The sequence below is a fragment of the Haplochromis burtoni genome, unplaced genomic scaffold (genome assembly GCF_018398535.1).
Source record: "Haplochromis burtoni strain Fernald_Lab_line unplaced genomic scaffold, NCSU_Asbu1 Contig_40, whole genome shotgun sequence".
Taxonomy (NCBI): domain Eukaryota; kingdom Metazoa; phylum Chordata; class Actinopteri; order Cichliformes; family Cichlidae; genus Haplochromis; species Haplochromis burtoni.
In genome coordinates, this window is record NW_024582401.1 from 2,242,542 (window position 1) to 2,253,051 (window position 10,510).

At 40.6% G+C, this 10,510-nt stretch overlaps 1 protein-coding gene across 3 annotated transcripts in view; it reads left to right on the forward strand.

Moving 5' to 3' along the window:
• The window catches only part of LOC102291205 (rho GTPase-activating protein 6), a 132,839-nt gene that overhangs the window by 1,062 nt on the left and 121,267 nt on the right, over positions 1–10,510 (forward strand). The window lies entirely within an intron of this gene.

Here is a 10,510-nt window from a genome sequence, read left to right on the forward strand (position 1 = left end):
GGGGGGGGGTGATAGGATCGATACTTTGTTTCTAGCCTCTTAAGTTTAGTGTGTAGCCTGCTGACTTGTGTTAAATGCATAATTTAAAAAGAAAATATTCATATTAACTTCGTAAATGAAAAAAATATACCTCAAAAATGCTCTATCAAAATATCTGAACCTCTTGTGTTGACTGTATATTTTATTTGTAGCCTGTAGCACATTTAAACAACAGAAATTGACCCAAAGTGCTTTAGAGACAGACAATGTAAATTCAAGGTTTAAAAAAGATGAAAAGCTAAAAGATGTGTGTTTTCTAATTTCATTATGTAATTATTGTGAAAAGTAAATATCACAGCGACTGATTACTCATTCAGAATGTGCTTTTATAAGGTTAAAGTATTGGTATCAGCAGTCCTGGCCCTGCATTTACTTGATATCAGATCGATACCAAAATTGCACAATGCTATCTGAAATTCGACCATGACCTGAGGTAGCGAAATGTTGGAGCTTTACCTAAAAGATTTATGGGTTTTAAAAGACAGGGAATGTTTGACATGTGCAACTGAAAGCCCTACAGTACCAAAGCAGTCAGCCCATTTCAGCCTGGAAAGTGCTTTTTTTTCCTAGTCTGGCCCAAGGGCACATGGGTAATTAACTCAGGGGGAAGGGATAGCTGTGGTCCACCTCTCCCACCTGGATTTTTGTTTCTCCCTTGGCTGCATGGTCATTACTGTGTTTTCAGTCTTTGTGGGAGTCACACCTTATCCTGGGAAAGCAAAAGAAAATCTTACAGCACTTTGAGGATTAAATCACTCCAACAAAAGGTGCAATGAAGTGTCGATAGATTTTTCCCTCCTACTGTTGTCATCATTGGGCTGCTTTGGCTTTTGTCTTCATATAGATGTCAAACTGAGTGTGAATATGGGGCAGGCAGTAGATGAAATCCTTACCAAAACATCCTTGGGGGACTTCTTTTAAGTGTGTGTGTGTGTGTGGGGGGGGGGGTATAGTTGGCACGAGTCCACCTGTACTCTGTCTGGAAAGGTATAATTTTCCTGCTTCTTTAAACACTTAGTCTCCTTTTCTGCATATTTTTCTTGTATTTGATTGGAAGTGTGTGTGTGTGTATATGTGGCGGTATGTGTGTGTGTGTGTTGATATGATATGAGGGGCTTAAGGACACATGGCCGGGGACTTGGTTCTCACGACTGCAAGCAGTCACAGGGTCAAAAGCACGCAGCCATCAAACAGCTCCCCCATCATTTCCCATTAAAAGGAACGGCTCCAGCGCCGCTCTCTGTTTTACTTTCTTGCAGCACGCCTCTTCTTTCTTTCTCACACTCGCATGCACACATGCAGGCGTCCATACTCGCATTTTCCTCCCTCTCCTCTTCTGCGAGATGTCTTGAGGTTCTCAGAGAGTGGCGTTTCCCATCACTGTAAGCCTGTTTAAGTTGCAGTTTCCACCCCCCGATTGGGGCCAACATGAGGCCATCGGTATGGAGTCATTAGTGCAATCTGGACCGAAGTTATTGCACCTCGGAGTGTTTGTAAAATTACGGAGCCAAGAAAGTGTTACTGGTCTACTGGGATGTGTCAAACACCTATGGGTGTGAAGTAAAACTCTGAAATGAAGTGTAAGCATGTATTTAATAGTGGGAATCGAAAGAATTTTGCTTTTAACATTAGTTAAGATGCAATTAGTTAATTTCTTTCCAAGGTTGACATGACCGGGGGTGTTGAACATGTTAACTTGGGGCACGTGGATAAGGGCCTAGTCACAAAGAGTTAGAAGCCATTGGGCAACCATCTGGCAACCACAAGGGAAAAATGTGGAAAACAACTTCAGATTGCCTTGGTTGGTAGCAGATTGCCACAGTGGCCTGTAGTTTGCACAGAAGATGCCAACTGGTCTGCGAACACTTGACAACTACTCTCCGAGTGCTAGTCAGGCTGTGAGAAGTGTGACACAAACCGGACACGAAGACTGCTTGCCTTCAAAATAAAAGTTGTGGCTTTTGAAGAATGTTGGCTGCAGCACCGAGCAACTTCAGTGCAAACTACAGGCAAGGATTGCAAGAAGGATTTTGGTGCAGCACCCTCTTTGCAGCCTAGCAACAGCCAATAACCACTCACCAATATTTCGGCTTAGTGACCGGTGGTTGCCAAGGGGTCATCAGACAGCGTTTGAACAATGTGCGCATGATGTCATGTGAGAAACCTGTATACTTAGGATTAATACTGAGGAGAGCCAAACTATGAAATTCGCATGATTTCATTTCAAATCATGACAAGTGTAATCATCACAGCTTAATGAAATCAATAACACATGGTTTTTAAATACCCAATCACCAGAGGAACTTCCAATTCAGAGAAATAGCAAAAGAATGAGTCATCAACCTGTCAATCTCAATTCCTCTGGATGTTTTTTAAAAAGCACTTACAACTTGTTTCACTTAAAAAATTGCAGTTTTAAAAAGATAAACATTTAAAAAGACTGAACATGGCTTGTCTTGACGGGTTGCCAGGAGAAAGCCTCTACTCTCTTAAAAGAACATGGCAGCACAGATTAATTTTTCAAAGTCTTCTGGATCAATGTCCATGGACATACAAGACCACAGTGGAGATGTTTGGCCATAACACACAGCACCATGTTTGCACTGACATACTGTGTTTGGTTTTTACAAAACTCATCATAACAACTGTCAAGCACAGTGGTGGAGGCGTGATGATTTGGGCTTTGTTTCCAGCCATGGGACCTGGCCACCTTACAGTCATTGAGTCAACCTTGAACCCGTCTGTATACCAAAGTATTGTAGAGTTTAATGTCAGGCCATCTGTCTGGTTGCTAAAACTTGGATGAAATTGGGTCATGCAGCAGAAAAATGATTCCAAGCACAGCAGTAAATTTACAATAGTATGGCTTAAAAAGAAAAGAATCACCTTTTAGGGTTGAAGTGTGCACCAGTCAGCTTCAACCTTATTCAATGTGGCAGGACATTAAGAGTGCTGTGCATAAACAAACATCTGCACACCTCAATAAAATGAAGCAATACTGTAAAAAAAGAGTGGATCAAAATTCCTCCATAACGATGTGAATGATACTAAAAGGGCATATGGTAAAAGGTTTATTTGGTTATTCTCAGGACTGCATAGATTCCCATGAAAATCTTCTTTGTCACACGCTGTCATGTTCGGCTGTGTGGCAGGCAGGAGTGGACCCAAAACGCAAACTCACGGAGACGAAATTAAACTCAAAAAGCTGCTTTATTGCAGAATGGCATGGAAACTAAACTGGAACATGGATGAGGAAACAGCTGACTAACATGAACCTAATGACAGGAGCAGTGAAGCTAAATACAAAGAACCAAGAACACACGACTCCTTCCAAAATAAAACAGGAAGCATAACGAAACGCAGACAAAACTTGACAGTGGAGACAGCAACTAAGAAACAGAGACAAACCATAAGGCAGAGGTCTAAGAACCAAAATACACAGAGGGAAATACTCAGCTTTGAACACAAGAGACTAGACTAGAGGGAGTAACAAAAGACCAACCATGAGAACATAATGCACAATGCAGGGTGACAGAAAACAAGAAACTCAAACATGCAAAGACACACAATAAACAGAACAGAGGGGGCACAGAGAGACATGAAGGGCAGGGGAGACTTAACATGGGTTGGAAACACAAGGGGGAACTAATAAGCAAATCAACATAGGAGGCCTAATGAGCTAAACATACTATAAACATCAAAATTAACTAAAACTCAAAACACTGGGTCCTAAGACCCAGGATCGTGACACACGCAAGTTCAAAATGAAAATATACCTTCAGTAATAAAAATAAGAAATAGTAGGCTGAGATAACCCTGACATTTCGTCTTTCGTATGCCTCAGATAAGTTCATAACACACTGAATCCTGATTTTGAATGACGCAATTTAGACTCTCAATTTTCTTTTTAATGTTTAACTGATAAATCAGATAACCTTGAAATGACATCACTATGACATCATCAGGAGAAAGCTCTCTTGTTAACTTTGTAAAATATTATTGTATTTAGAGTTAAATACACAATAAAGAGGGATGTGCTTTTTAGGGTGGACCTATGTTGTCGATGTACCCCTCTGTTGTGATGTCTGTTTTAAAAAAGAAGATAGAGATGGCCAGAATAGTCAAATTAAGCCTTCATAATGAGACTTTACAGAACAACTGGTGACATCCAGATGGTTACATTGATCTTTCGTGTACAGTCTACGAGAAGAACTGTGAGGTTGCTGCTGATGCAAATGCACTGCATTAACATTATCGCATTACCTCTGATGGTTTAGCTCAACTATTTATAACGAAGTAATAGCTCCTGTATCTAACGAGGGCATATTTGTGTTGTTTTATTGTATGTATTAATAACATAATAAATGTTTAAAGATAAAGGTAGACCAGCACTGCAATATCAGTGATGTAAATGCAGGTGCAAGTTCATGCATCGCTATCTAGTCAAAGTTCAGACATTTGCCCAGATAGAGATCCCACTTTAAATCATTTGCACGTGTACTACTGAGTGTGTATGCATGTGAACAGGGCAACCTGTGCAGAATGGTCTCATGCTATGCCTTTTTAAGGAGGGAGATATGGACAGAGAGGAAGAATGAAAGGGTGAAACATAGACGGAGTGAAGCAAAGCCTGACAGTTATATTGGCCACGATTGCTTAACAGCTAAATTTTTCCACGGCCAGGTTGTTGATGCTGAAAGAGCAAAAAGAGATGCAAAAAGAAAAAGAAAAATAACTACTGTGTTATTACAGTAGGAGAGGGGGGTGGGGGAGCGGGGGGGGGGGGGGGGGGGGGGGGGGGGGGGGGGGGGGGGGTGTCAGTGACTGGATGTGGTCCTTCTCGTGGAGTTACGGGCTCCAAAATTGGACACCGTATCAACACATGTTCTTGCAAAATGGCACGAGTATAAAAACAATGTAGGTTTTTATAGGCACATTCAGACATTGGTATTTGAAAGTTTAGCATTTGAAGCATACGCTGAACCTACACGTGCGCCGCTGTATTTCCAGGTACGCGCACAGAGACGCACACGTGCAAAGGCTCGGAGAGGAAACAGCGGTCGGCTAATTTAATCTTGCTTGTTTATGGGGCTCCAGATTGTTGACATTGTAGATCCTATTTTTAGAACCACTTACTCAAATGCTTTACAGAAGAGACTTAGTATGAAAAGAAATGTTACTGAATGATTGATAACAGATGACTTTGAGAAACTTAGCGCTGGGTCTTTGAGGTAAAAGCTTTGCCTTTTTGGTGATTAACATTCGTAACTGTAATCAAAATGTTACATGCACAATTACACACTGAGCTCCTAAGTAATAGCAGTGTTAGAGGCAAAGTGAAGGAACGTGGGTGGGGAGGGGCAGACTAATCTAAATAAAGAGACAATAAAAGGTGATTTTTGCTGTAATGTCTCACGTGTTATTAGCTTCCAAAAGTGACGATACACAATTGTGGTTGCTTACATTTGCACAAAAGTAACCACAGTTTTTGTGTTTTTGTTTCCTTACAGCATTACTGAATCCCTTGGCATGAGAACTTCAGATAAGGAGAATTCCCATTTGAATATTCTACTTCCGCTTGTGCTTGTGAATTTTAACAAAATCTGCGGCATGAAAGTTTTATATAAGCTCTCAGATATGCAAGGTAAAAAACAAAGTTGGCATGCCTTATGATCTCCCCCAAAGGAATGCGAAGTTAGGAAATGGCTCTGTATTAGTGTTTATTGGTCTGTCATTGTATTTTATCTCTTGATTATCTTCTGGAAAAATTACTGCTGCTTGCATCTAGTTGTTACCATTCTTAAAATTCTCGAAAGGCCCACGTGTTTATGCAACATCATCAAACTATGTCAGGGTGCTGAGCGCTCACAGAATAAGTAGAATAACACAACGATAACCAGTCATTTGTTTGTCTTCTTAGAATAAGTCAATTTGTCTCGTTTTCTTTGCTGGTCATTTAGGGTGGCACACATTGGTGTGGAATAAAGTGTCTCAGCAGGATGTTGCCATTAAATACCATACCCATGACATTTAAAGGCCCTGGAAGATGAGACCTTGGAACTGTAGGTTTTAATTTACGTGGGCTCATATCCAAGTTGCCTATGTAACCTGGATAAGCATATAGGTCATTTGTCCCCATCCTCTGAAAGTGACCCTAACAAATTCATACATTAAGTTTATATCACAGATTGTATATAAAAGATGTACATAGCCCCAGTGACCTCTCTCAGTACTTTATGGACTTAAATCTGACATATGCACTGTAGCTTTTTGGCTGTCACCATCTTGTCTTTTTGGAACCAGAAGACTACATTTAGACAAGCAGGTGGAGTTATCAGCTAAGGCATGCTCAGTATGCATCCTTGGTAAGCTGCATTTTAAACACTGACACAGATAACCGGTATTTGTGTCACTAATCACTAAAATTGGACCCCTTGCTTTTTGGACATTTCTTTTCATTTAGAGTGCTAAATGATCAATTAACTCTAGCTAGCATGCTTGGTAAGGTAGAAGATACAGATAGCGAGAACTGGTAGTTCTAAACTAGAAGCAAAATGATAATGATAATCACATATTGTTCATCACAAACACAGGCAAGAGGTTTAGTTCTATGAGATAAATTAGCTGGTAATGTTAACATGCGTGTAATCAATTGCCTTTCTGTGAAACTTTCCATATATATATATATATATATATATACATATATATAAATAAATATATATATATATATATATATAAAACAACACCCAGCACGCCCCTGCGGGCGGTTTATCCTTCAAGCTCGGGTCCTCTACCAGAGGCCTGGGAGCTTGAGGGTCCTGCGCAGTATCTTAGCTGTTCCCAGGACTGCGCTCTTCTGGACAGAGATCTCCGATGTTATTCCCGGGATCTGCTGGAGCCACTCGCCTAGCTTGGGAGTCACCGCACCTAGTGCTCCGATTACCACGGGGACCACCGTTACCTTCACCCTCCACATCCTCTCGAGCTCTTCTCTGAGCCCTTGGTATTTCTCCAGCTTCTCGTGTTCCTTCTTCCTGATATTGCTGTCATTCGGAACCGCTACATCGATCACTACGGCCGTCTTCTTCTGTTTGTCTACCACCACTATGTCCGGTTGGTTAGCCACCACCATTTTGTCCGTCTGTATCTGGAAGTCCCACAGGATCTTAGCTCGGTCATTCTCCACCACCCTTGGGGGCATCTCCCATTTTGACCTCGGGACTTCCAGGTTATACTCGGCACAGATGTTCCTGTACACTATGCCGGCCACTTGGTTATGGCGTGCCATTATTAGGGGTGCAACGATACTCGTATCGATATTGAACCGTTCGATACAGTGCTTTCGGTTCGGTACGCATATGTATCGAACAATACAACATTTTTAATTTATTTTATCAACTTTCCTTCTGACGATGCTGTCTGTGTTGAGCGCTCAGTGGATCTGCGCTCGACAGTGCAGCCTAGGCGGAGTAGTCGAACGCAGATTCACTGAGCGCAGGGCAAGCTAGCGAGACAGAAGTTAAGCTCTCCTTGCAACATGGCAAATTGAACCTCCCCCACCCTCATTCAGATCTGGCGTTTGGAACTATTTTGGTTTTCATGTGACGTATGACCCTGAAGGTAAGCGAGTCATGGACAAAAGTAAAACAGTATGTTGGATGTGCCACGCAATGCTCAATTACATGGGTGGGAACTAGTGTGTTAGCGCAGTTAGCTCGTTAACGTGTTGACGCCGTCCAGCCCCACACACGGGGTGATCCGCGGTAGCTCGTTAACGGAGATTTGCCGTGTTGTGGCGTTAACGTCATTTAACAGATTAACGCTGACAGCACTAGTGGGAACACAACGAATATGACTGCACATTTACGACATCATCCTAGTGCAAAGACAAGTGGAAGCAGACAAAAACAACAAGCACGCATGCTACAAACTTTACCCGAGTCATTTAGACAGCCGTTAGCACATGATTCTCCTTATGGGGACCTGATATGTTTAATATGCTGCTGAGAATATAGCCCAGAAGAAGCGTATAGTATAGCTTTTATTTTGGAAAGAGCCATTTCTCTGTAATAAACTCTCTTTTCCAAAGATGAGTGATTCCTCGATCAGATAGATTTATTTTTTTATTACTTTGTTGTTTCAGCAACATTAAATTTAAAAACTGTACTTTTGAGTTAAAATATATATTTATAATTTTAATAAATGACAAATTAAAAAGGCATGAACATTTTTTTTGTATCGAAAAAATATCGAACCGTGACACCAAAGTATCGAACCGAACCGAACCGTGAATTTTGTGTATCGTTGCACCCCTAAGATATATATCTATCTATCTCTCTCTCTCTCTCTCTCTCTCTCTCTCTATATATATATATATATATATATATATATATATGTCTGTGGGAATTGTTTTGTATCTCTTAAGCCATTCCTGATATACAGTCTTGTGAAAAAGAATATTTCATAGGAAACTGTTCAGTCCCGTTGAAAACTGAGTACAACCTTAATGCTTCAGTTGAAATTAAGAGGGTAAGTAGCAGCCAGCTGCTGCTAATCAAATGCACTTGATTTACTGATCATCAACGAGTCTGCGCACCTCTATGGAAGCACAAGTTTTGGCATTTTTCTGGTCTGGGACATTCAAGTGTATGTTAATACAAGGCCACGATTGTCCTAGGAGTGCCCCAGGAAATTCACCCCAAGGTCAGACTGAGCAATGATCAGCAAAATACAAAAGAGAAAAGTTTAAAAAGAGGTCAATCTCAGACCCTACGAGCCTACTTAGCATGGACAGGTACCAGGAGAAAGCCTTTTATTCTGTAAGAAGAGCGCTGCAGTATGATTTAGTTTGCAAAGTGCCATCTGAACAAACCACCAGGCTTCTGAATTTATGTCCTTTGGACAGGTGAGACCAAAGTGATAACAAAATACAGCATATCAGTGCAAACACCTTACGCCAAGCACAGTGGTAGAAGGGTACTATGAGTTTGTTTTGTAGCAACACAACTACAAAACTTGCAATCATTCAGTTGTCCATGTAGTCCTCTGTATACCAAAGTATTCTAGAGTCAAATGTGAGGCCATCAGTCCAACAGCTTAACCTTTACTTAAAAATCTACAACAGAATGGCCGGGAAAGAAAAGAATCAAGGTGTTGCGATGGCCCAGTCCAGGCCTTAACTAAATCGAAATGCTGTGGCAGGACTTTAAGAGAGCAAATACCCACAAACCTTAATGAACTTGGGCAGCATTGTAAAGAAGGGTGGGCCAAAATTCCTCCACAATGGTGTGAGAGACTGATAAAGTCATACAGAAATGGATTTCTGCATCATTCTGTTATTGGGTGCAGTTAGGTTTTTGCAGGACTGCATAGAGTGCTGTGAAAATTGACTTTTCACAGCTGTAAAATACAATATGAAAAGGTGTTTAGGCAGATACAGAAATATCAACTCAACAACAATGAGAGCTATACTTCAATTAATAGTCACCTATTAAAGTATTGTGAAGCAAAAGGTAGAGGAAGAGTGAAAATGTTTCCTTTAAAAGACACAATATGTAATGTTAATAATGTTAAAGATGAAATACAACTGTTATTAGGAGCCCAACATTTTGCTGGCTACTTGGTAAAATTTCCCTTTTTACATTACTGTGATGTACTGTGATAGAATCGCCCACAAGGTATGTGAAATATCTAATTAAAACGCCTTTGTGTTGCATGTTTTCTGAAGCATTTAAACTGCTGCACATGTTTGCCATTGCTTACGCTGTGAACCATACAAGGTGGGGAGTTGACACGGGTCATGGCTCCGAGCCAGGAGGCAGCAGTTCTTGTTCTTTTCTACCAAATGGGTTACACGCTGTAGTGTTTATAACAACAATAACTCTTCGGGGCTTTTGCTCCAAAGCTTTAAGTAAAGGACAAGACAAGTGTTTTTTCTTTTACCTTAATGATGCAAACTGTTCAAATTACTTTTGGGTTGCATCCCTGAAATTCTTGTGCAGGACACTCTAGACTGAGAACTGAAGGCAATCATACCTTTGCCGTCAGCACTCCAAGACTAAGAGAACAGGCTATCCATGTTCCTAAAATGATTACTTCACCAGTGCTTGGGGTATTCGACCCACATGGAGCCCATTTTAGCTGAATATCATGATTCAGAATAAAATACATTTGCTACATTATGATTAACAACTGCATGATCAATCATAAGGTCAGGATTAGACACAAAGAACTTCACACTTATATGCAAGTACCCATTATTTTACTGTGTACATGCTAAACAGCATTCATTATATACAATATGACAGTTGTGGTGTATGAAATGTAAGCTCTAAAGTATAATACTTTCAGCTGTTTAGCTGCTATTATACTGTTGGTGTGGTGCTGCTACCATAATCTGTATGAAAACACACACATATAAGTTGTTTTGTCATGTTATTCTTTTTATCTTTATGAAATCACTATGTAGTAA